Source organism: Ambystoma mexicanum, chromosome 2p (assembly GCF_040938575.1).
Source record: "Ambystoma mexicanum isolate Mex_15411 chromosome 2p, UKY_AmexF1_1, whole genome shotgun sequence".
Classification (NCBI taxonomy): Eukaryota; Metazoa; Chordata; class Amphibia; order Caudata; family Ambystomatidae; genus Ambystoma; species Ambystoma mexicanum.
In genome coordinates this window covers 1,341,408,788-1,341,433,007 of record NC_090923.1, presented here as the reverse complement: position 1 = coordinate 1,341,433,007, position 24,220 = coordinate 1,341,408,788, and positions in this window count along the sequence as shown.

The window sequence follows — 24,220 nt, the reverse complement described above, 5'->3', positions numbered from 1 at the left end:
TATCATAGATGGGGGTTATGAGCAACTAAAAACGACATTAACCACAATTCATTGCAATTCCAAACCAGACCAAGTTGTTTGACTTTATCTATAATTTCGTATGAGCAACTAAAAACAACACTAACCAAAATGCACTGCAATTTCGTACATGTACATTTTAGTTTGTTATCACTCAGGGACAAAACCGTCCTTAATATTCTAATATTAGGTTGAGGCATACGATAGGCATTAAATGTCCCTTTTAGTAAATTCAATATCAGTAGGGATAGAACTGTGCACTTACAATGACAGTCACGGCATTTGAGCCCAAAATATGGCCGCCGCAATAGAAACAGCGGTAGGACCATTACTTATCAACCTGGCCCTTTAAGACTCTGCACGAGGATGCTGAAAAACACACGACGCTTGAAGCAGGAGACATATTATTATGAGGTAAGTCCAGTTTTGAAGCCCATCCGGACACGTGGGCAGAGCATCTTTATATCCCACTTTCTTCAGAAACATGCCGCACAGCGTGCGCATATAAACAAGAAGTGTTTTAACTTGGAAGATTTATGCATTTAGCCATATATGTAAACACTACAGTGCAAAAGTTCATCCAAATGGGTACTAGGAGATCATGTGGGCTGAACTTTTCTGTGGACCATTATATATTTTTAAACATGCCACAAAGTGTGCGCATGTAACTAGAAGTGCTCAAAAACTCTGGATGACTTTACTACATAGATACACTTAAAAAAAAAGCAGTGTAAGACACAATCTACTTTGGTGCAACACGGTAATGTGGGTTTAAAAGCAGGAGTTATCTCTCTCTCTTGCTTTTGAACGCTAGACTTTATACTACCTGGAAACTACTATTCTGCTTTGATGCTATCGAGATTTAACAAGCTTGTCCTCCTCGATCCTCATCCCTAGTGTGTTTAGATCTCACCTATCCTCATCCCTCACCCGGTCTAATGGGAGGAGAGTAGATTTCCCTTTATTCATTTAAAAACCTGCAAACACCCCATATCTCTCTATTATCTCAACCGCCGCTGGGACCGAGGATGCTGGGTTTTTAAGATGCAGCAAGATATCATCGGCATATAGGCCCAGCTTGTATTCCGTTCCTCCCACAGTAATGGCCTCGACACGGGGGTCATTCTGCAGCCTTTGGGCAAGTGGCTCCAAGGACAGAGCAAAGAGCAATGGTGAGAGGGGACATCCCTGTCTGGTGCCCCGACCCAGCCCAAACCACCTTGAAAAGTTCCCATTCATGACCACACAGGCTGTCAGTTCCCAGTACAGTGCCATGGTTCCCCCGTAGGAATGTATCCCCTATCCCAAACTTAACAAGGACCGCCCTTAGGAACCCACAGTCCACTCTGTCAAACACTTTTGCTGCGTCGACTGACAAGAGCGTGGGTTTGCCTCCCCCAATCAGATGCAAGGTCTTGCGCATCATGTCAGCCCCTTGTCGATTCCTAATGAAGCCCACCTGGTCTGCAGGCACCAGCCGTGGCATGTGGGCATCCAGCTGCGTCGCCAGTAGCCGTGTAAATAATTTCGTGTCCACGTTGAGGGAAATCGGCGATACGAGCTGCATAGGTAAGGGTCTTACCTCCTTTGGGTATCACCGAGATGAGTGCCCGTACAAATGATTTTGGGGCCGTCCGGTTTCCAATATATTGTTAAACAACTTGAACAGATGTGGCACCAGAGTGCCCGCAAATGTCTTGTAAAAGCCTGCAGTGTACCCATCCTCCCCTGGTACCTTACCCAAGTGCAGTTTCCGTATAGCCTGCATAATCTCATCCCCCGTAATGGGGTCATCCATAGACCCTGCCTCCTCATGAGTTAGTACCGGGAGGGGCACCTCCTCCAAATAAGGTGCCATCCCATTCCTAGAGAGCTGATCCTTCCCCTTATATAGCCCCTGATAATAGTCAGCGAAACCCTCGACTATTCCCCCAGGCAAAGTCACCAGGGTGCCCTCCGGACCCTTCAACCCTGATATCCATCTTTCTGCCTTTTGGCCGCGCATCCGCGCTGCCAGAAGGGCATCCGCCTTATCCCCTTTTTCATAGTACTTTTGTTTTAGAAACTGGAGCTTCCGAACAACCCTTCCTTCCTACAATAGTCAGAGTTCCTACCTCTTTCCCGACACTTAATCTATCCACTTCCCCACCCCTTCCTTTGTCGCCCGTACCCTCTCCTCCAAAGATCCCTATCTCGGCACGCAGCCTATTCTCCAACAAGGTCTGCTCCCTCTTCTTGCGCGCCCCTTCTCGCTTTTCCTGCATCCTAGAGTGTTCCCTGTTCCACATCCCCCATATCATGCAAAAGAAAGTACTCCTTTATTGCCTCTTCAAACTCCTCCCTATAGACCATGCCCTTCCATAGGGATTCATTGCACCTCCATAACGATTTACCAGGACCCAGCCCAAACCAAGACAGATCTAAGGATACCATGTCATGATCTGACCAGGCAATCGGGTGGTTTTCAGAACATGAAGCCACCTCTAGAAGCTCCCTCAGCACACACAAATATTCTATCCGGGTATATGTTCCATGGGGCGTGGAGTAGAACGTTAATCCCCCGTTCCTGCGGGTGAAAGAAGTGCCAAGCGTCCTGCAAACTATATGAGTCCAGACAAGCCTGAAGCCCGCCCCCTCCCCCCACATGTGGGGTTCCAGCGGTTACCTTTCCCATAGTTCTCCTATCCCATTGCATATCTGCCCATATGTTAAGCCCCCCCCTACTACCAGACATCAATTTCCCTCGTTCAGAAGTCTCACCAACATGGGTTCAAGAAAACGTAGCTGATCCTGGTTAGGAGCGTTAGGAGCGTAAAGTGCCAGAAATGTGAAACTGATCCCCATTATAAGACCTGATAGCAGAAATGCCCTTCCCTCTGGGCACCTCCATATTTTCACCACCTCCATTTTCAGCCTCTTGTGTAGCAGGATACCAACACCCCCATTCTTGAGTCCCCGAAGCTCCAGTATTCCTGTCCCACAACACCGCAAGGAATTCTTTTCTCCCCCCTGGAGAACCGCGTCTCTTGGAGAAAGAGGACATCAATTCCCGATCTCCGGAATTCTCTGGCCACTAAGGATGTCTTGGTCGGAGGAATCAAGCCCCTTAACATTCAGTGTGCAAATCTGCAAGCGATCATTCCTCTCCCCCTTATTCAGGTCCACCATCTCCCAACCTTTAGCACATCTCTTTGGACAGGCCTCCACAGGCCCCAGGTAATTTCAGCGTGGATCATGATATTGCATAACAGTCTTACCACCTCTAAGTCTGCCTCCCACCCCCACGACAACCCTTCCCCCTCTCCTTCCCACCCTCCTCCCTTGCAGTGTCCGCTTCCCATCAGTTACCATCACTAGACTAACCCAGAACCACCATTAGGACCCGAACCCCGGGCCGACAACTTAAACACCCCCAAAACCAAGAGCCCCCATTTCACCCTTTGTGCTTCAACATTTTAACATCCTAACACCCCCCACACTCTCCCAAACAAATACAGCAGGTGCAATCACCTTAGTCCAAAACCAGGTTGAGTAACCAAGCCCGTCTGCAGGCTCCAATTAGGGTTCCATCCCGTGTCCCTTAACTTAACCCCCAACTCTCGCTGCCCCCCTCCAAGGAACCTAAAGTGATCTTCTAAGGGAACCCTAAAGGAAAGCAAATGAGACCTCTGAGACAAGCAAACCCCCATCCCCCGGCCGCTGAGAGATGCACAGGCAGCAGGTCAAGTATCCTCTGCAGGCAGTGTATTAAGTTTCCTGAATTTCCTCGATCCCGGCACCTTGCACCTCTTCAGCCCTTGTATAAGCCAGCTCCTGTCCTCGGGGGCCCTTGAACCTCCCTCTGGTGCAGACTCAGCTTCTCCCATCAGCTCCTTCGTAACCCTGTGTATATCATCTTCCGTGATTAGTTTGTAGTCGTACCCATCCACCTCAAAGGTTATGAAGAAGGGAAAGCCCCATTGAAATCGCACTCCCTTCTCATTCAGCTACTTCGTGAGGGGAGCACATAAACACGTTGTGTTGCCCAATGTCACTGTGCCCATCCCCCTTGCCCTTTCCAGTATTTTCTGCTTGTCAGGAAAGTTGTGGAATCGGGCCAACACAGATCTCAAAACTCTGCCTGCTCCATCTGCCCTGTGTACGCTATCAATTTTGGGCTTGTCGATGGTATCATCCCCAAACAACACTTTCACTGTTTCATGGACGAACCTGCAGAGATCTCTTTACAAGTCACCCTCCTTCTCTGGTACCCCAAAGAACTGTAGGTTGTTCCTTCGTTCTCGAAATCATCCATTTTAAGTGAGATTTCCCCCTCTCTCCTCTCCAACTCTGCCATCCTCATATCTGTCTGGGTCTCTAGTGTCTCAAGGGAGGACTGATTGCTTTCCACCCGGATATTGATTTTGTCCACTTTGCCCTCAATGTCTGCTCTCATTCCTCGGATCTCCTCTAGAAGTGAGGCAATATCCCTTTTTGTGGACACATGCCCCCCCCCCCCGCATCTTCCCTTCCGGTATGGTGTTCTCAAGGCCCCAGCACCGTGGATATTCAAATCATCCAAATTCCCCTTCCAGTCCATAGAGATCCTGGGTCCCTCTATTCGGGGTGGGAGGGTCACCCTTCAGTAACCGCCTCACACTCACCAATGTCGGAGGGTCTCCCTTGACAGTCCCAGCACCTCCACCAGGCCAGTCCACGGTGGTGGTCTTACTTCTGTGTTCAGCACGGCGGACACACGCCCCAGTCCTAATCTGGGGGCCCCACCTCTTCTTTCCACTCCAGGCTTTTTGGGTTGTTTCCGCGGACATCCAGTTGGTTATACGAAGCCCCCCACTTTGACTTCCAATCTATGCAGGGGTCTGAGCCCTCTCTCTGGATCTGGCCCGGTCAGCTGTCCTGGGAAGCCCTAGTTCTCTCTTTTCCCGGGGGCCCCTTCCGATCACTCCAGTGCAGTGTCAATCCACCCACCGGGGCAGTCCCTTCCAGGGGGAACGAGGGGGGATGCAGGCAATCCAATTCACTGCAGGACTCCAGTCCTCTCACCTGCCTCTGTGCCTTCTGGGTCTGCCTTACACTCCATGCCTTTGTACCGCCATCCACCTCTCTGGACCTCTTCAGTAGGCGTCCCCTCAGGGCTGGGGTCTGGGCTACGAGAACACTTCACCTTGGGCCTTCCCACAAGACAGTTCCTCCTCACTTGACTCCCCCTCTGTAGTCCAATGTTTCCGGTGGGCAGCCCCCCTCTCCTCTTGCAGGGCGTTGCCTGGGGTCTGCCCGTAGGCTTCCATTCCTCAGTCACCTCTGCTGTCCAGGGAGGCGGGCACCCCCCCCCACCTTCACAGGTAGCTGCCAAACCGTCCCTTTAGACTCCTTTGGCCACGCTCCTCTCTCACCGCAGTCTCAGCACCCCAGGGCCCAGTTCTATCTGCGTGTCACCCACCCCTGCAGGGCTTCCGTATCTCTGGGGGGGGGCTGACCTCCTTCTCTGCGCCTGATGGAACCCCGGCAGGATCACTGTTGTTGCAGGTCTCTTCCCACTGTGCGCGAGTTGTCTGCTCCTCCGGTCCAGGGTCTCCCCCTTCAGCGCTGGTCATACACCTTCCAGCGGCCCCGGCCCCTTCTCACATGCTTCACGTTAATCCTGCAGACGTGCTGCCTCCGGGCCTCAGAGACCTGCGTTCGGGAAGTGTCTGATTCAGCCCAAATTTTGGGACAATGCGTCTGAGTCTTCACACCCAAGGGGTGCCAGCCATTGTCTGTCTGGGGGAGGGGGATCTAGGTGGGGGCTCTTGCCACCTAACGGCTCAGCGACAAGTGAGCAGCGCACTCAAGCTGCATTCATGAGCGTGCCCCCTGGTGGCCTCGTTTTTCACTTTTTTTTTAGATGTTTTAAGAACATTAATGTGAAATATTGCAAATTATTGTTGAATTTATACACATCATACTTAGCAAGTATTGGGGCCGGTTTAGTATTTTGTACCAGGTAGTGATGCTTATGTGCTTACAGGTATCTAGTATGTATTACCAAAATAGTCTTCCTACTATTTGTATTGTATTGTATTGTCTATTTATAATTTACAGAAATGATTAGATGCACAGGCCTCAATGTTACATTTGTTGTTGCTATAGTATCATTGACTGGTTTAATAAACCTGTATTTATAAAACAGAGAGGCTTTAATTTGACTTCTGAAACCTAACACTGTGAGTGGACGTGAGGGTGAGGAAAGAGCAATGGGATCCATCCACAGCAGAAGACGTGAGCAATGTGTAAGGTGGAGGTAATGGGTTGCAGCCATCAGTGATAAAATGGGGGCGGTTGGTTGAGAAGGGTTAGGACCCGGAGTGGAGGGGGGGGGGCACCAATCTGACACTTTGCCTCGGTGGGCAAAAATCCTTGCACCGGCCCTGTGTATGCAAGTGTTTGTTAAGTTGTGTTTGTGCTTTTCATGTGTAGTATGGCCGGTAGTTTTGAGTGTGCGCACTGGCTTGTTGTATCTGTAAGGGCGAGATCCAGCGTCTGGAAAGTTTATGTTGGGTATGTGTTTCATGTTTAGTTTAGCTGGTAGTTATGGATGGGGGCACTTGCTTTTTGTATTCGTAGGGGTAAGGACCAATGCTTGGGATTGTTTGTTGTATGGGAATGTTAGTTATGTTGGTGTGTGTTTGTGTGTAGTTTGGCTAGCCCATACGACATGTATAGAACTTGGGAGGTATGTTGGAGAACAGGAGCAGGGTGGTTAGTACATTGGCTACTTTCAAAGTTCTTCCAGCAGATTTCATCGAGCTGCAACTCAGTACCCTCTAATTCTTCCAAGTGCAATACAATGGCCGCCCTCCCCACTCCTCCAGGCTCAACACACTAGCCACTCCCACAAAGTCCTCTAAGTGCAAAACATTGGCTACTCCCACTAGCCCCCCTCTGCACAACAAAAATACTAGACACAAAGTGTGCTTCTGGTTGCAACAAGATTAAACAGCTAATGTGACTCATGGCTAATCTACACAAATCTATCTAAATGAGACGCATGGCGAATCTTCACAATTCTATGTAGTGTTACGCAGGCTAATCTTCACAAATCTATCTAAATGCGACGCATAGCGAATCTTCACAATTCAATCTAGTGTTAGGCAGGCTAATATTCACAATTCTATCTAATGTGATGCATGGCTAATCCTCGCAAGTTCATCTAAAGCTGACGCATGGCTAATCTTCACAATGTTGTCTATTGTAACACATTTCCTTCCCCCAAAATACATCTAGGTGCGACCCATTTCCTGCCCCCAAATACATCTATATCCAGCACAACGGGTGCCCCCTAACATACATCTAAGTGTAACACATTTCCTGCCCCAAGATACATTAGCTTCCTGGTGGATCCTCAGAAGGTATTTTGTGTCTGCATTTCCTTTGCCTGACTACAAGAATATATGCAAGTCTTTAAATCATGGCTCTGTATTATTCACACACCCACTACACTCTTATCCTGCATTGGAGGTTTATGGGATTACATATTGTGGGATTCCTATTTTATCTTCTACTGTCCTGACCCATGTTCCAATAATGAAGAGTGCAGTTGACATTTCCCTGATTCAACAGAGTGCAAGCAAGGTTACCAATTCTAAAGATAGCACTTTGAGTGGCTTAGGGTATTTCCTATTGGTACCATAAAAAGAACTAGAGAAAAATATAATTCCAGTTTCTTCACGGCCGCAATTATTCATTTTCCTTTCTGGTCTTTTAATGCGCTTGTTATATGAACACCTTGATTTTTCAGAAGGAATGTACCTACCCCTTAAACAGAGAATAGAGCAGCTGCAACACCACCTTCTGAACCCAAAATTAGAATGGCTCGATCCTGTTTCAGACAATAGCATTTGCTGTTGAAGGCATCAATGAGTTTCTTTTGGAAAGAAGACTGAATGCAGTAACCTCAATTGATATCTTATCACAATTTTCCTTTTGTCGAATGACCCCGTAAAAGATGACATTTTTTTTGTATTTATTTTGATTCATTTTCCATATTATTGACATCATAATAACAACAAAAGGCGTGTGCTGCAAACTCTCATCTCAGAACAGGTTATCATGCCATGTTCTTTCAGGAGAGGAGCGCCTGCTACCTTTTATTGAAACATCATAATAACATTTAACAGTTCAACTGACATTTCCCCCATCCCCTCTCCTGCCCGCCAGAAGGCAAATAGTTTATTTTTATAAATGTATTTTTCTCAGGATCCCACAATGTCCAATATTCTTATCTTGTGTGGGCACCATTGCATCATGTAGTCACTTTTTAAGTAGTTCAGTACTGGGCCCCAGTCTTTCTTGAAGCCCTCTTAATCTCCTTGGATCTTATATGTTACCCATTCTAGGGACACGAAGGACCCAACCTTGTGGAGCCAGTCTTGGAGTGTGGGTGGTGACTGTTGCTTCCGTCTTTGCGCAATCACCAGCCTTGCCACTATTAATAATATCATGAACCCCTTTTTCTGTGTTTTGGTAGGAGCTTTCCACTTTGGTTCCCACATACCACACAGCCATACCTTTTCTCCTAGCTGATCCACTCCCTGAAACATTCTTTGCATTTGTGATTTAATCCCGTCCCAGAACGTCTGTAGCTTCCGGCATTCCCTCCAAATATATTTCCAGTCCCCACTTTCTTGCACCCCCTCCAGCATTGATTTGATGACTGTGGAAATATTACATGTACCCTCTCGGGGGTGTAATGCCATTATAACAATATTTTTGTCCACATTTCTCTTAACTGTATGGCTCGAGTTAATTTTGGGATAGCCCCCCACAAATATTCCCAGTGTTCCTTTGGTAGCGACTCCCCTAGGGTCTTTTCCCATTTTTTCATATAACTCCATTGTATTCGTCACTCATGTTCATTCAGGAATCTATAGATATTAGAAATCAGCTTCTTTGAGCCTGTGTGGGAGGTTATGTATGTTTCAAATGGCGTTAGTTGTCTTGTTGCCGCTTGTTTAAAGTATGGGGTTGCCAACCAATGCTTCAGTTGTTCATATTTTTTTTTGTTGAAATTTCAGTTTTATTGGTTTTTACAAGTAAAACAGAGACACCTCTTCAATGCAAGCATGTGCACGGAAAAAGAACATATAATCTGAATACAAAAGAAACCATATAAGAGTGTGTGTGGCATGTGATATACTGGTAACAGCAAAAGGAGAACATCGCAAACATCAATCACCCCCCCTCCCCCTTTCAGTTGCGTCCCAGATGCGAACAGGGACGTTTCTTCTGTTACTTATTGAAGTTCTTTACAGAGTTCGGATGACAACAGTAGGCACGAGTGTTCGAGAGAAATTAGAACAACATGTTATTTATACAGGTATCAGATAATTCTATGAGATCAAACTAAGGCATTACACACACCAATTTTCAAGTAATATATTGTGCACGGAAGTCAGCCCATTCGGTTTCCACCGAGGTACTATGTCCGTGTAGAGCAGCGGTCAAACTCTCCATTCTGAAGATGTTTCTTGCGACGTTCACCCATTCCGTCTTAGTGGGGAGGGATGGTCTTTTCCATGCCATTGTGAGGCAAGCTCTTGCAGCCAGCAGTAAACCCAAGATCATCTTAGGGGCCTTTAGGATCATTTCGTCTTCTTCAATTACGCCAAAGAGGACCAGTATGGGATGTTTCTCTCTGTCCTCATCATCTAGATCTTTTATCCAACTGAGGACTTCATCCCAATAAGCCTGTACCTTGCTACAGCCCCACCACATATGCCAGTAGTTCGCGTCTTGGCCACAGCCCCTCCAGCATTGCGGGTTGACCCCTTGATACATTTTAGCAAGTCTGAGCGGGTCGTACTGCCACCTGTGGAGGAGTTTGAGCGCGTGAAGTTTATATTGACATGATATTGATGATTTGGCTGTCTGCCTGCACATGCGCAGCCACAACCCGTCGTGTAGGGGTCTGCGTAGGTCTGTTTCCCATTTCTTCCTCAGTTTGGTTGAGGGGGCTATATTGGTTGTTATCAGGGCGTTATACATGGCGCTTATCAAACCTCTGGAGCCCGTCCAGGTGTCCAGAATTTTTTCAAAAGGCGTGAGGTCCCTCTGCAGCTGGTCCTTCCACTTCTCTCGTGACATTACTCCTTTTAGTTTTAAATATTGGAAAACTGATAGAGGACCTATATTGAGTGCCTCCTCGAGTTCTTGTATGGTTATTAGAGCCTTATTTCTCCACAATTGGCCTGGCCGCTCTAGGCTGGCTTCATACCAAGACTGGTAGCTTAGTGGTTTGGATATGTCATCACATATTCCCGGGACCCAAAGATGTCCTAGGGGAGAGGGCCAGGTTGTAATCCCTTTCATGTCCTTATTTGGTTTCAGGATTGACCAAATGGTCCCGAGTATCGGGTGATTTCTGATACTGTTTCGCAGTTGTGGTCCAGGAACCCATACCCATTCGCCAACAGTATACGGACGAAGATGAAAATTGTCCAAAGCTATCCAAAGTGAGTCCGTCTGTTGTCTCAGGTGAGGGATTAATATTCGCAGCTGAGCCGCTCTGTAGTATGATTCTAAGTTCGGGAGGCCCACTCCCGCGTCATCTTTCTTGAGATACAGAAGGGATTTGGGGACTCTCGGTTTTTTACCTTGCCAAAGAAAAGCCAACAGGGACTTCGTCATTTCAGTGAAGAATTCTTTAGGCATTTTTATAGGGAGCATCTGAAACAGGTATAGGATCTTAGGGAGAATTACCATTTTAATGGCGTTTAGGCGCCCCATCCAGGAGATTGTGAGTTTGGCCCAATTTTTCATATCGTTTTGCAATGTTAGTGACATGGGCGGGAAGTTAGCTTGGTACAAAGTATCGAGATCTCGGGTGACGTTGATGCCCAAGTATCGTAGGGTGGTCAGGCTCACTTTCATTCCTAGTGGGGCGAATCTTTCCACTTCATCGTCTCTGCTCTTGTCAAGCGGGAGCAGGATTGATTTCCCAGTGTTGATTTTCAAGCCTGCCATCTGTCCATATTCTTCAATAATATTTAGAGCTGCCGGGATAGATTCGAGCGGTTAGGTGAGATGAAGCAATATATCGTCGGCATAGAGACCCAACTTATATTCCTTGTCTCTGACTCTGATCCCTCGGACCCCGGTGTCTTGTTTTAGCCGTTGTGCCAAAGGTTCGAGAGAGAGGACAAACAGGATGGCTGACAGTGGGCATCCCTGTCTCGTTCCCCTTTCCAGGGGGAACCATCTAGAATAGCCACCATTGACAGAGACAGATGTTTGCGGGGATGAATATAAAGCTTTTATAGCAAGGCGGAGCCTCGGGCCAAGTCCCACCTCGATGAGTACCTTTTCTAGAAAGACCCAGTCCATCCTGACAAAGGCCTTCTCGGCGTCCAGTGACAAGAGGGTGGGGTCTCCTGGCATGCGCCGTGCTTCGTGTATCAGGTGGAGTGTTTTCCTCATGGTGTCTGCCCCTTGTCTTTGGATCACAAAGACAACCTGATCCGGATTCACCAGTCACGGCAAATGGACTTCCATTCAGGCTGCTATGACCCTTGCGTATATTTTGGCGTCTATATTCAAAAGCGATATGGGACGATATGATTCACATAATTTCGGGTCTCTGCCTTCTTTTGGAATAACCGTTAGCAGTGCTTGTGCGAAGGAGGGGGGCACTTTGCCTGTTTCAAAGATTTCGTTAAAGAGCGTTGTTAAGAAGGGGACCAAGTACGCAGTGAATTATTTATAGAAGCCGGGGTGAATCCATCGTCTCCTGGAGACTTCACTGCTTTGAGTCTCTTGATAGCGTCGGCGACTTCTTCTTCGCTAACAGGGACATCGAGCGCCTCCGATTCAGCACGTGACAACGATGGTAGTTTGACTTCTTTGAGATAATCTTCTATGGCACCTGGCGGAGATGGCGGGTCACAAGTGTACAGGTCTTCGTAGAAAAAAGCGAACGCCTCCTGAATTCCTTGGGGTGAGGTTTCGGTGGTGTCTAGGAGTGTGCCGTCCTTTCTCTCTATTACGTTCACCCACCTCTCAGCTCTCTGTGTGCGTAGTCTTGCTGCTAGAAGAGCATCAGCCTTGTCACCTTTTTCGTAAAATTTTTGCTTTAAATACTGTAGGGTTTGGGTAATTTTGCCGACTTCTAGTATTTTTAGTTCTTCTCTGAGTTCCCTGGCTTCATTGATGTATTTCGCTCTTTCCTGTGGGTTTGATTGTGCCAGCTTCTCTACTGCGCTCAATTTCTGCCTGATATTTTCTTCGATCAAGGTCCGCTCTCTCTTTTTGCGGGCCCCCTCTCTAATAAGAATACCTCTCCATGTTGCTTTTGCTGCCTCCCATACCAAAGTTTTTGAAATCTCCCCAGTGTCATTGGAGACGAAAAATTGTTTAATTTCGTTTTCAAATTCATCTCTGAACGCCGTGTCTTTCCACAGAGAGTCGTTGCGCCTCCATTTTGTGTTCTGGGGGATGTGCGTCACCCATCGTATCTCTGTCATAACCATATCGTGATCTGACCACGAGATCGGACATATTTCTGCAGCAGAGGTTTCTCGTAGTAGGTTTTCGGACAGAAACACGTAATCAATTCGTGTGAGGTTTCCATGGGGAATGGAGCGGAAGGTGAAGCTGCTGTCTGTGGGGTGGAGATGACGCCAACTGTCAGTTAGCCCAAATGTCGAGAGCGCTACTTTCATATCAGTGTCCTCAGCCGGGCGTGGTGGTTTGGGTGTGTTTGTTTCACTTTGTCTGTCTAGGGCGGGGTCCATCCACATATTGAAGTCTCCTCCAAGGATCGTTTGCCCCTTTGCCATATTAAACACTTTTTCAATTGCTTTGTGGAGAAACCTCTTTTGGCCCTGGTTGGGAGCATATACCGTGGCCAGCGTGACAGACTCGTTCTTTATGAGTCCTGTAATGATTGCCATTCTTCCCTCTGTGTACACCCACGAGCTTTGGACCGACATGCGTAGGTTCTTACGAATTACTATCCCCACTCCTGATTTTTTTGTTATACCGGAACTCCATAGGGTATAGCCAATAGGTCTACCTGGGATTGCCCTCTCTTGTCCTCTTGTGTAATGTGTTTCTTGGATGAATAAGATGTCAATCTTGGAGCGCTTAAATTCTCTTGCAACCAAGGAACGCTTCGTAGGGGAGTTTAGGCCTTTAACGTTCAGTGTGCCTATGCGTAGTTGATCAATGTTATGTGTGGTTGCCATCAGGGCTTACTGAAGAAGATTTCGCTACTCTCTGTGCCTGTGGTGTTGACTCTGTGGACTCTCGTAGCCATGTGGTCGAAATGTGCTCCTTGCCACACTGAGTAAGTGCTCTTAGGTCGACACCTGTTTGCAAATGTATCCTGCGTTCTGTAAAAGGAATCTGTAAAAGTCCAACTTTTCTACCCCAAACCCCCACCCTCCCACCAAGAACAAAGTGGCCCATTGTAGGGTCACCCCTAAACATTCCCTCCCGCGGCGTCCGATGCAGTTGGTTTGACATCACCCAACTGTTATCGAACCACCAGTGTGAACCGCACAACAATAGGTCCGTTCTCAATAAGAACACATCATAACCTAAACTTTCGAGCCCCCCCAATCGAGTCATTCGATGCCTGAGGGAAAGAGGCCTCCTCCATTACCGGCCAACAGAATCTCGAAAATGGCCCTCTCCGCCCAGGTGTAGTCGAGATCTTAATCGTTTCCCCCCCTTGATCCCACCCTGTACCTCAATTCGCATGACACCGCCCGCCAACCTCTTACTTGGGTCCAGTTTGGGAGTCAGCGTAGTAGAAGTGTCACCCGATTCGCTTCTGTCGTTCAAGTTGCCTCTTCATAGTGGGTGTTTAAAATAGTGGAGAAGTCAATGTTCCATGTCTGATGAGGCGTTCATCCTCCTAAATGTCCTGGAACCCTGCATTGTCCGTCTTCGGGGGCCTTTAGTTTGCCAAGTTTCTTCAGCATTCTTTTTTGTCGGGATGGGAGCTCCATCTGCTTGGGGGCCTAGTAATTCAGTAATGGCGTTGGAAATGTCTCTTTCTGATGTGAGTTTCATCTTCGTGCCGTCCCATTCGAACGTTAGTGAGAACGGGTAGCCCCACCGATATCTGGCACCTTTATCCTTGAGAAACTTGGTAATTGGTTGGCATTTTCTTCGCAGCGCTATTGTAAGGGAGGACAGGTCCTGGAAAATGGTGATGCATGACCCCTCCAGGGAAATCTGCGATGCAAGCCTGGCTTTATCTAGAATCCGGGCTCTGTCTGCATAATTGTGGAACCGGGCCAGGATGGACCTCGGGCTACCCGGTTTTCCTCCGGCTCTGTGGATCCTGTCAATTTTGGGTGCATCTATTCCATCGTCTTCAAACAGGAGTTTCAGAATGTCATGTAGGGTTTTTTTGAGGTGTGTCTCTGATTCTCCGTCCACCTCAGGAACACCAAAGACACGTATGTTGTTCCGACGCTCTCTATTTTCTAAATCATCGACTTTTAGCCGGAGTTCCTCCTCTCTGCCCTCAATTTCCATAAGGCGGTGGTCGACCTGCATTTCAAGGATGCCTGAGGAGGTCTGGTTATGCTCAACCTCCTCAATTCTTTCCTCCATCTTGTCAATTCTGCTTGTGATCTTGTCGATCTTATTGCCTATGTCTGCTCTCATCCCTTTCATTTCCGAAAGGAGGTCAGCGATGTCACCCCTGGTCAGTGCAGCCTCTGGATTTTTGGAGGCCATGGTGGAGGGTTCGTGCAGGGGCGGTGCTTCAGAGACCTGATTATACTGAAATTTGGCCAATTTCTGTTTAAAGTCCATAGATCTAAAGTAGGCCAGTAATCCGTTAGGCAGGGTCCCAATAGTGCTGGAACGAGTCTGTAGAGCGCCAGAGGGGCGGCAGAGGGAACTCTAAGTCGCAGTGTGGTTTTCTGGGTGCAGGGTTTGTAGCTCCTTACCTCGGTTACTGTGCGCGTATTGAGTGGGTTGCTGATTATCAGGAGTAGGAGAGACTCATCGCTGTGAGGTCCACCCCAAGCGTGTGAGGGGTCTACCTACTGACGTGGTTTGGCTGAAGCAAGATGTCCAGTGTAACTGAGGAGGGCACACGCCCCAATGTTTGGGGGCCCAACCCTCAGCTTGCCAATTGTCACAGTAACTGGGCGAACCCCGCCATGCTATGCGGCCCTATGTAGAGGAGTCCGTCCCGTGGGTCTGGGTTGTTTTTTCAATTTTCCCCCATGGATATCTCTTAGAGGCCTTGTCCGTGGGCCTGCAGTCTGCGACGCAAGTTGCCGAGCTGTGCACTCACCGGAGTGACCCGTTACTGTAGGAAGGGGTGATCTTCCTTTTTCGTCTCGGATCTCATGGGGATCCGCGGCTCTGCGGTGCTACCGCGCCCCACCCGCGGCCGTCCGCACTGCTAAGAGGGCGTGGGGCGGTGTAGTGCGGTCTTTCGGGCTCCCAAATCCGTGGAACTATCCGTGGCTCATCCGCCGGGGGTGCGAGCCGCCCCGCTGCAGTTTTGTGGGTCCCCTTACCGCTACAGCACACGAGCCGCATGCAGACGGGGCCTCCCCGCAGACCGGGAGCGCACCTCCGTGCACCGTCGGTGCTCCAATGTCCGTGGCTTTCTCTGCCGATCCGCCGCTCGAAACTGTGCGGGGGGGAAGGCGCAGTATGTGCGTTGTGCCGCTGCCGCTTCCAGTCACTTGAAGCTGCCTGTATTTGGGAGCAAGGCCTCCGCAGAGCTCCTGCTAGGCAGGGCCTACGCTGGGCTCCGCGCGTTCGTATCGTTTCGATGTGGAAACGGGGGAGAACTTCAGTCGGTCGGTGTAAGGCGAAAACTCCACCAATTTGCTCCGGGTTTTTTGCCACTGGCGGGGGGCACCTTCCCAAAGCCTCGTCTCGAGTCTCAGCTGTGGGGGGGTCCTAGAAGTGGGGGCTCAGACCTCTCGCAGGACCTCTGATGAGCGAGCTCAGACGGGGCACGACATCACCCGTGCGCCCCCTGGTGGCCAGTCCAGTTGTTCATATTTAAACCTCTCAACCACTACAATAATAACAATAAAGGCGGAAAGAGCACAGAGCCATCTAGCCGATTCACAGCACGACTACCACAGCAGGGAGGGGGGATGTAATAACAGCAGCAAGCATCACCATTATGTTAGGGAGAATTCTCCGTTAAGGCTAATTTCCCAAACCTAGTGAGTCCCCCAGCAGCTTTGCTGGATTTTTGGGGTTTATTTTTTTCTCCTGCTAAGAGTGAGACTCTTTTTCTCCCACTCTTAGGCATGATTTGAGAATGTCCTTTGACTTTGTATGTGTTTTATAGGCTATGGGGTCTTTTACTCCAGAGGGTTTCATGTGTTTTTGGGATGTGTGTTACACAGCACCCTCAGTGCAGTAACACAGGGGTGTCATAGTGACCCCCAAACATAGACTCCATACCCTGGGACTGACTACTGTCTCCCAGGGCATGTAATGTCACCATTGGCTTTATTAGTCCAAATTTGTGAACAGAACCAGTACAAACCATCATATTGTGGAAGTACTGGAAGGGGTTAATTAGATTACCCTAGGTCTGTTTTCAAGAGGGCACTGTGCAGTCCCCCCTTTGTCGAGTTTCTGGCTGGTGGCAGTGGTTACCACGCGAAATATTCCTTAAGAATATTTACTATGGGATTTTCCCATTCATTTTAAACGCACCACTTTTTGGTGCAATGTTAAAGATACCGCCAGGTTATTTATTTAATATTTATTCCCCGGTTGGGTCTTTTTGCCAGAACTCGGTTTTAAAATGGCATTTGTGTTCGCCTCTGTAACTCCAACCCAAGTCGAGCCCTTTGTTCCACTTTTGGCGGGCTTCTGCACAGAAGCCTCCAAAAGTGGTGCCACTCTGTCTGGGTCTACAGCATGTGTGAGAGGGGGGAATAGGCACCCTGGACTGAGTTGCCATGGCAACTCAAGTCGCACTCTTGTGTGATTGGCCCAGTGGTGAGCCGCTTTGGTGACTGGAACTTCAGAAGTCGCCACAGGACCTAAAGAATCCAAAGAGGGAGAAGCTGAGCCGACCTGCAATGACGACACCACCGGTGGAGCCCTGCTGAACCGTCTCACCACTTCCCAGCGACAGAGAAGATCTTCATCCAGGAGAGTCTTCTTCCTTTGAGCTGGTGGGGTTAACCAGTTCGCTTCTTTTTTGCCTCCTGGATCGTCTCGTGGTCGAATCGCCCGTGCCAAGCACCCCGGCGGGCGGATAGCCACGCTTCACCACTAACGCAAATAAAAGGATCGTACGTTTTAATCGGGAAACTCCGCGGCTGGTTTGTACCATGGCAGTGCAACGACCTCCAGCTTTCCTCCACGTCGAAATCTTCTCTTCCCCTGGACGAAGCACCGACTTGCACCCGTTGCCAGGAAAAACTGCCCCACTGGAGCTTTCTCACCATTTCAGGTACTGTGTCCCGCCTTGTCTCCCTTGCAACACACTGTTCAAGGTGTCCTGTAAATCCTTGACTCTCTATCCTGGGGTGACCTGGGACCTGTTAACTAACTTTTCTGAACTGATCCAACCCTTTTTGAACTATCTGCAAAGACTTTTAAAGTTACTTCAACTGTGTGATCTTGGACACATTCCGCCTTGCCCTCTCCAAGAGTGGGCCTGGCCTATGAACTTTCTTTCTCTACAGAAGACTCTGCCTTTCTTGACTTGCTGTGGTTCTTTTAAAGTGTTGGTATTGTGTGCTTTCCTAATTCTGCCTTTTCCCTCCCTTTTAAAATTATAAGTGGTGTTCTTTTCCTAAGACTTGTCGAATAATTAATCAGGGAGGTGTATATATTTCTAGTGACTGTGTTTGAACTTGCTTGACATATTAGTGCCAGTGTATTTTTTATAAGTGTGTTTTTAAATAAATAATGATATACTTTTATACCAAAGCTCTGGTCAGTGTTTGCTTGTGCTACTGTATTTTGGTACCTAATGTGTATACTCTGTATACTGTCTAACTCTTCTTGAGAAAAGTCTGATTGCTCAGCCACAGCTACCAGGTAAATCTGGGTGGTACAGACTGCTACCAATTGGGTTTACTGCCAACACCTGTAGTCTTAAACTTTTTGCAGTGGTCCCTAAGGGAACTGCACAGGTTTCCGCCTAACACATTACAAAAAGGTGAAAAAACACCATAACCATCGCAAGAGGATTATTACCCAATAAGGTGGACGAGCGGATCAGAGAGGCTACCCCTGATATCACAAATAAGAATAAGACTACAATCGGCGTCATAAAAGACTGCTGGAATCGGGGTAGTAACCAACATAGGTATTTTGAACTGCAGAAAAGGAGAAATCACTCCCCGCAGCCACACATTAGCTCAATACAAGTGGGTGGAGGAGGACAGGTCAAAGAGCAATAAAGGAAGCTCAAGCAGCGGGCAACACTCCAAGAAGGAACTCTTAGAGATTAAAGAGGGGAAATCCGAATAGAGAGACCTGGAAAGCAGGGACACGAGTCAAGAGCAACAAACCAAGGAAAACGCGACAATGATCCAGGAAACACATGCAGATGGCCACATCATGCAGCAGAAAGTGAAGCTGCTTGAAAACAGAGCTGAAGATGGGGAGGGTAGGGCCTGCAGGAATAACATCCATATCGTTGGCCTGCCGGAGGGCGAAGAGGGATCAGACCCTAGAGCGTATGTAGAAAATATGCTCCTGCAGGAAATTGGTCCTGGGAACTTGTGGGAGGGCTTCACGATAGAAAGAGCGCATAGAGCTCTCACTTGAGGAGCACTGCCAGTCGCCCCTCCACGACCAAGAATTGCAAAAGTTCTCAATTATAAAGACAGGGAAAAGATATTATCTCACTCCATGCAAGGGGGCACACTGCGCAGAGCGTCAATGGACTTGGCTGTGTACCGTGACTATACCTTTCAAGTACTGTGTGTCATTGACGGCAGCATGAGGACACCACCACAGAAACTTTCCATCTCTTGAGCTAGAACCAAACCTTACAACCTGATAGATATTAAAAGAAAAGGTACAGTAGACTTACAAGCAGAAGGTTGTGCCTGGTTGTGATTGAATTTTGAAAAAAACACCTTTAAACTCATTTTGAGGTAGCCCCCACAATAATGAGATCAGTTGAAAGAGACCTATTCTGTTTGAGCTGCACTGTAGTTAAATCTGATTGAAGAGTTTCAGACAGATGTCTAGATCCTGACCTCAAAGGGACATTTTGCTTTCACCAGAAGGCAGTGGTAGAGGACAATCAGCACGATGAGATGGTGACCACGTGGCAGTTCAAGAGAAGGAAAAAAGCGGCAGGAATCAGGAGGGTGGCGAGGAGAGAAGTGAACTTGCCCCTTTTGTCCCAGACCCGCAGAGCCTTCGTAGAAGAGAAACTAAGACCGCGAACAATAGCACAAGTGTCCTGCAGCAGATGTCAACGGTTATTTGAGCACATCAGGCCCAGAAGGCAAGAGACTTTCTAAGGAAACAAGACTTGGCAATCGACGATCCTGAGAACAGTCATTGGAAATGTCGTCTTGTGCTGGAAAGCCCGAGACTGTACTGTGCTCCAAGATGACCATCTTACCCCATGGTCAAAACGTGGGGAAGGGAGACCCAGGCTACTGCATCCTGACATATTATTTGAGAACACTTCTTTCTTTTCTTGAGAACTATCCCACACCCCTTTTTTGTATTAGTTGTGAGGTTGTGGCAATATGTTTCCTAGTAAAGGCCCTTCATATTTTGACACAACACTACTAGGACTGCCTTATTTTTTTCATTTGATGGTTGATACTTGCTCCCATCTTAGCTTTAGGTATAGATTAGGTGTTTTTCCAACCTGCATACCGAATTCATTGTTCAATAAACACCCTTGAACTGTGATCATTTGTGTCTGTCTTACTAGTTGTCACCATGAGTTTCTCACACCAGTCCCGACTGCAGTGCCTGTGGCGAGCTACCTCCTTGCCGTCATCTACTAGACGCAGAAAGCTATCCCTCATTTCGCCCACAGGGATGTGCTCTGCTGCCTGCTTGTCCAGCCACCATAGACCATGAGAGTATTTGGTGAATGCAGAGGATGTGTTCACTGCCTTGAGGGACATACTGCCCATCTTCGCCAGGGAATTGGATTTATTTGACTCTGTCTGTTGGCAGGTTGGAAGTGGACATAGATGGCCTGGAATTCACAGTAGCGGCTTGTAGCACCAGTCGCTCGGGAGTAGAATGAGTTGAGAGAAACAGCAGATCCCCTCTTGTCGGTTTGTATTCTTGGTGCGCTCCGAATGCACTACTGGAATGAAGCAAGGCTTCCACTACAAGGTGGTAATAGGGTCAGCTATAGCCACGTTAAAGGGCAATGCCCTTTCCTTGGCCCAGAATATCTTGTCAGGTCATAGGTTCACAGGGGCTTTGCTGGGGTGGCCAGACCTAATGCTTCCGCCACCCTCTCGACCGTTGTGCGGTACTGGGCACTGGCATGCCCATATGGGGTGGCTTGTTGCATGTCCAGGTCAGGAGACTTGTCCAGACCACAAGCTTTATGGAGCCAAATCCACCTGGTTGACAAAGTAATCGTCTCCACTGGGCCCTTCCGCTGGAGGCCCGAAGCTAAAAGGCACCTGGTCCGATTCTTCATCAAAAATCGGCCGCATTGTCTTGAAAAACTTCGACCGAGACTCGGGATGAAGGAGCAATCGACCACCGGTACCGACTTCCATGGAGTCGCCCCCACCAGGCCTAATGGCACTGATGACATCAGCCCTTTCGGCGCTACAGCAGACTTCTTGATGGTCGTGGTCGAGCACAAGGGCGTCGGACCTGACCTGGCTTCCTTGGTGTGGGAGTCACCGGGCACAACTGGTGCCATGGGAGCCTGCTGCATCCAGACCGGGGTCCTACCAGTACGGCTGTCTTGAACATTTATAGCTGAACATTCCCTCAATGACTTAAGGCTCATTTACTGGCAAGAACCACAATCCTCAATTACATGATCTGAACTGAGGCACCACATGCAGATGCTGTGCAGGTCGGTGATTGACACCTTCACGTTACAGGCTTGACACCGCTTGAACCTGGATGCCTTAGGAGCAGACATACTGATTAAGCGTGTCGAAATTTGGACTATTTTGTCGGATTTATTTGAATTGAAGATTCTCTGATGAGAGTTGTTCCGAAAAGCAGTGTGCTGAACACACAGAAAGAAGGAACTGAGGTACGGGGTCATAGTGACGTAGTATATATGGCAGCCAACCTCACATCCGGAGCCGACGAGTGGCAAGGTCGAGCCAAGAGGGATCGACGGTCAAGTCAAGTCGTACTACACCTCCTGTCGAAAAGGTTTCTGAGCAGTTGACACTGGAAGGGATATCTATATGATGAGAAATCTGTGGGAGAAGGCAATCCATTGAAGTTCTGATGTGCTCGATCCAGGGACAAATGAGCCTCACTATGAGTTTGGCGGTGTGGCCAGAAACTGAGTTACCACGCCATTACGGCTGTATTATAGCACCACCGAACTATGGGTTTGGGGGCAAGGTGGAGGAAAAACCACCAGCAAAATGCTGGAGGTAATTCCGCCACCTTACTGGCAAAAAACTGCCATTTTGGTAGATTTACCACCAGTGGTAATTCCACAGAAATCCCCATGGAGTCCTGTGGACTCCATAAATGGGGACTAAAACCACCATTCCGCCACTTGCAATTTGGCGGTAACTCTGCCGAACCAAGTTGCGTTAACAGTAAATCCGTTTGGTGGTATCTCTGCAGATTTAACGACTGAGAAACCACTAAACTTGTAATGAGGCCCATGGACCTTTTCCCTCTTGAGACGAGCAGCCACACTGTCAGCAGCTCGGTGAAGAACCTTGGAGACAAAGTAAGGCCAAAAGGGACGACCATGAATTGGTATGTCCTATCACAAACCTCAGGTACTTTCTGTGCCAAGGGTGTATGGGCATATGAAAGTAAGCGTCCTGTAAATTGAGGGCCGGAAGGATCTGGGCTAAAGTGACCAATCTGAACTTGTCCTTTCGAAGGAGCTTGTTCAGTAGCCTCACATCCAAGATGGGACCAAGGCTCTGTCCTCTTTTGGCTCCAGGAAATAATGGGAATCCCATTAATTGCTCTTCTCCAAGGTAGGGACATGCTTCATGATGGATTTCTCCGTAGGAGAAGCTATCTCCTGCAAAAAGCAGGGCATCTGCGGGCCGTGGAGGAAGGATGGTCTATAAGTGCTGTAGGAAGGTAAAGTGGTATCCATGGTACACCACTTGGAACGACAAGATATCCAAAGTAGTGTTCAACCAGACCTAGATATGCAGAGACAGACCCCCCCCCCGCCCATCCCTACAGGAGAGTGAGTTAGTGAAGTCCTGACTAAACTTGCTTGACTGAGCTGTCGGAAGCCCGGACAGAAGCTGAGTACTCCTGGTATCTCGGTCGCCTGCTTCACCTGTACTACTGACAGTGGAAACATCTTTGCATTTGTTGGCCATATTCAGTATTGTCTCTGCGTACGCCCATGATAAAAGACGTAGGACGTAGAGGTAGAAGTGAAAGACGGGGCAGGCTTCTCCACAGCAAGGTCAAAGACTTGGCTGTGACCCAAGGTTCCCTGAACTTCTCCAAACAATGGTCAGCCTGGAAACCCTGAGCAAAACCAGAATTTCTGAGCCATGAGTGTCTTCTCTGACTACCGAAGAACTTCACATTTATCTTGCCACACAGTTAGCTGTCTGCAGTCCGGCTATAGAAGGACACGCAGCCTCCTTTCCATCGTCTTCGAGGGAGTTGCAGCCTTCTTGAATTGCTTCAGTCGGTACATTTTGAACCATCTCTGACACCACGTTCCAAAGCATGTAGGTGTTCGCCATCGAAGCTCAAGTCGAATTGACAGCCTGCATCGCTAGGCTACCTGATGCTAAAATCTTCTTTTTAGAACTGGTGAAGCACCGCTTTGCACCGGACCCCTGTTCTACGGATGACTTGTGTTTTTCTTGCGAACTGTTACCGCTGGTATTTGGATTATTTATTCAGCCTTGGACTATATGGACACTTAGGTGTTTACCTATTGTGCTTTCATATTTACTTATACTTTATATATCTCTTTGCAGTTGCTAAATACTAAAGCTCTGCCCCTTTTACTATTGACATCATAAAAAGGGGACGCCGCACGCACCAGGAGGTAGCACCGGTGAAGCACTGCTTTGCCGCTTCGCCGCAGCCACGTGCAGTGCTACACCGGTGACTATAATTCAATATTTCACCCAGAGTGGTCTGTGGATTTGTAAGTGGCTGTGTTGGGTGGGTTGCCCAAGCTACCATCTGATTTTAGTCTGTTGGCTAGTAATTTGAGTGTGCATTCTTTCCCACATAAAATCATGAAACCTCCCTTCTACACTTTACGAACAGGCATGCCGTTGCAGCCACCTACCCAAGAAACCAGTACGAAGCTTTTAAAGAAACGTACCATCTCGTTTAAAAGCTTTTTTGAAACGAAAACTTGTTCCACCCCGAAGAGCGGTCAGATAATGGTAAATAATGCTGCGTTAAAAACACTGAAGGGGCTACCAAATGTGGACACACGTGGCTTTTTCCCAGTGACCTCTGAAAGGGTAGCAGATACTCCTCCCCCCACTGTGTGCGCAGCAATACCAGCGCACATTGGAAGGTTGGGAGCGGGAGTGGAACGTGCGACTGTAAACCACTCAACGCACACGATTTCCTGTAATCGGTCACTAACAGACAGTATGGTTGCCCGAAGTGCTTCTGTAACGAGTGTTGATTCTACTGCTAGTAGGAGCATTGTTTAAGCTTCTTGTTGAGGCGATTCAGGAACACCACAAACTACCAATAAGGCTGAAACCAGCCTCGAAGGCTCTGGCTACTGCTCCTCTTAAAACCCCAAACACCATCACCATCTCACCAGTAGCACTTAATAGGCGTGAAGAAATCAGAAGGGAAGTGGACGCCTATATGACTAGATTTACCCACCCGCCCATTAAGGTGCACCGCAAATTACTTCAATTGATCTGCCTATACTCAAAGGGACTGGTGGTGACAAGCCAAAAATCAAGTGAGAGATGTTCAAATGAGGACAACGGCTCCTAAAAAATGGCCTCTAAGCCGAATCCTTTTATGTCTGAACCAAATGGTGCTCGACATAGTAGTAAACTGACTTCTGCTCCAAGCTCAAATGTCCCGCTGG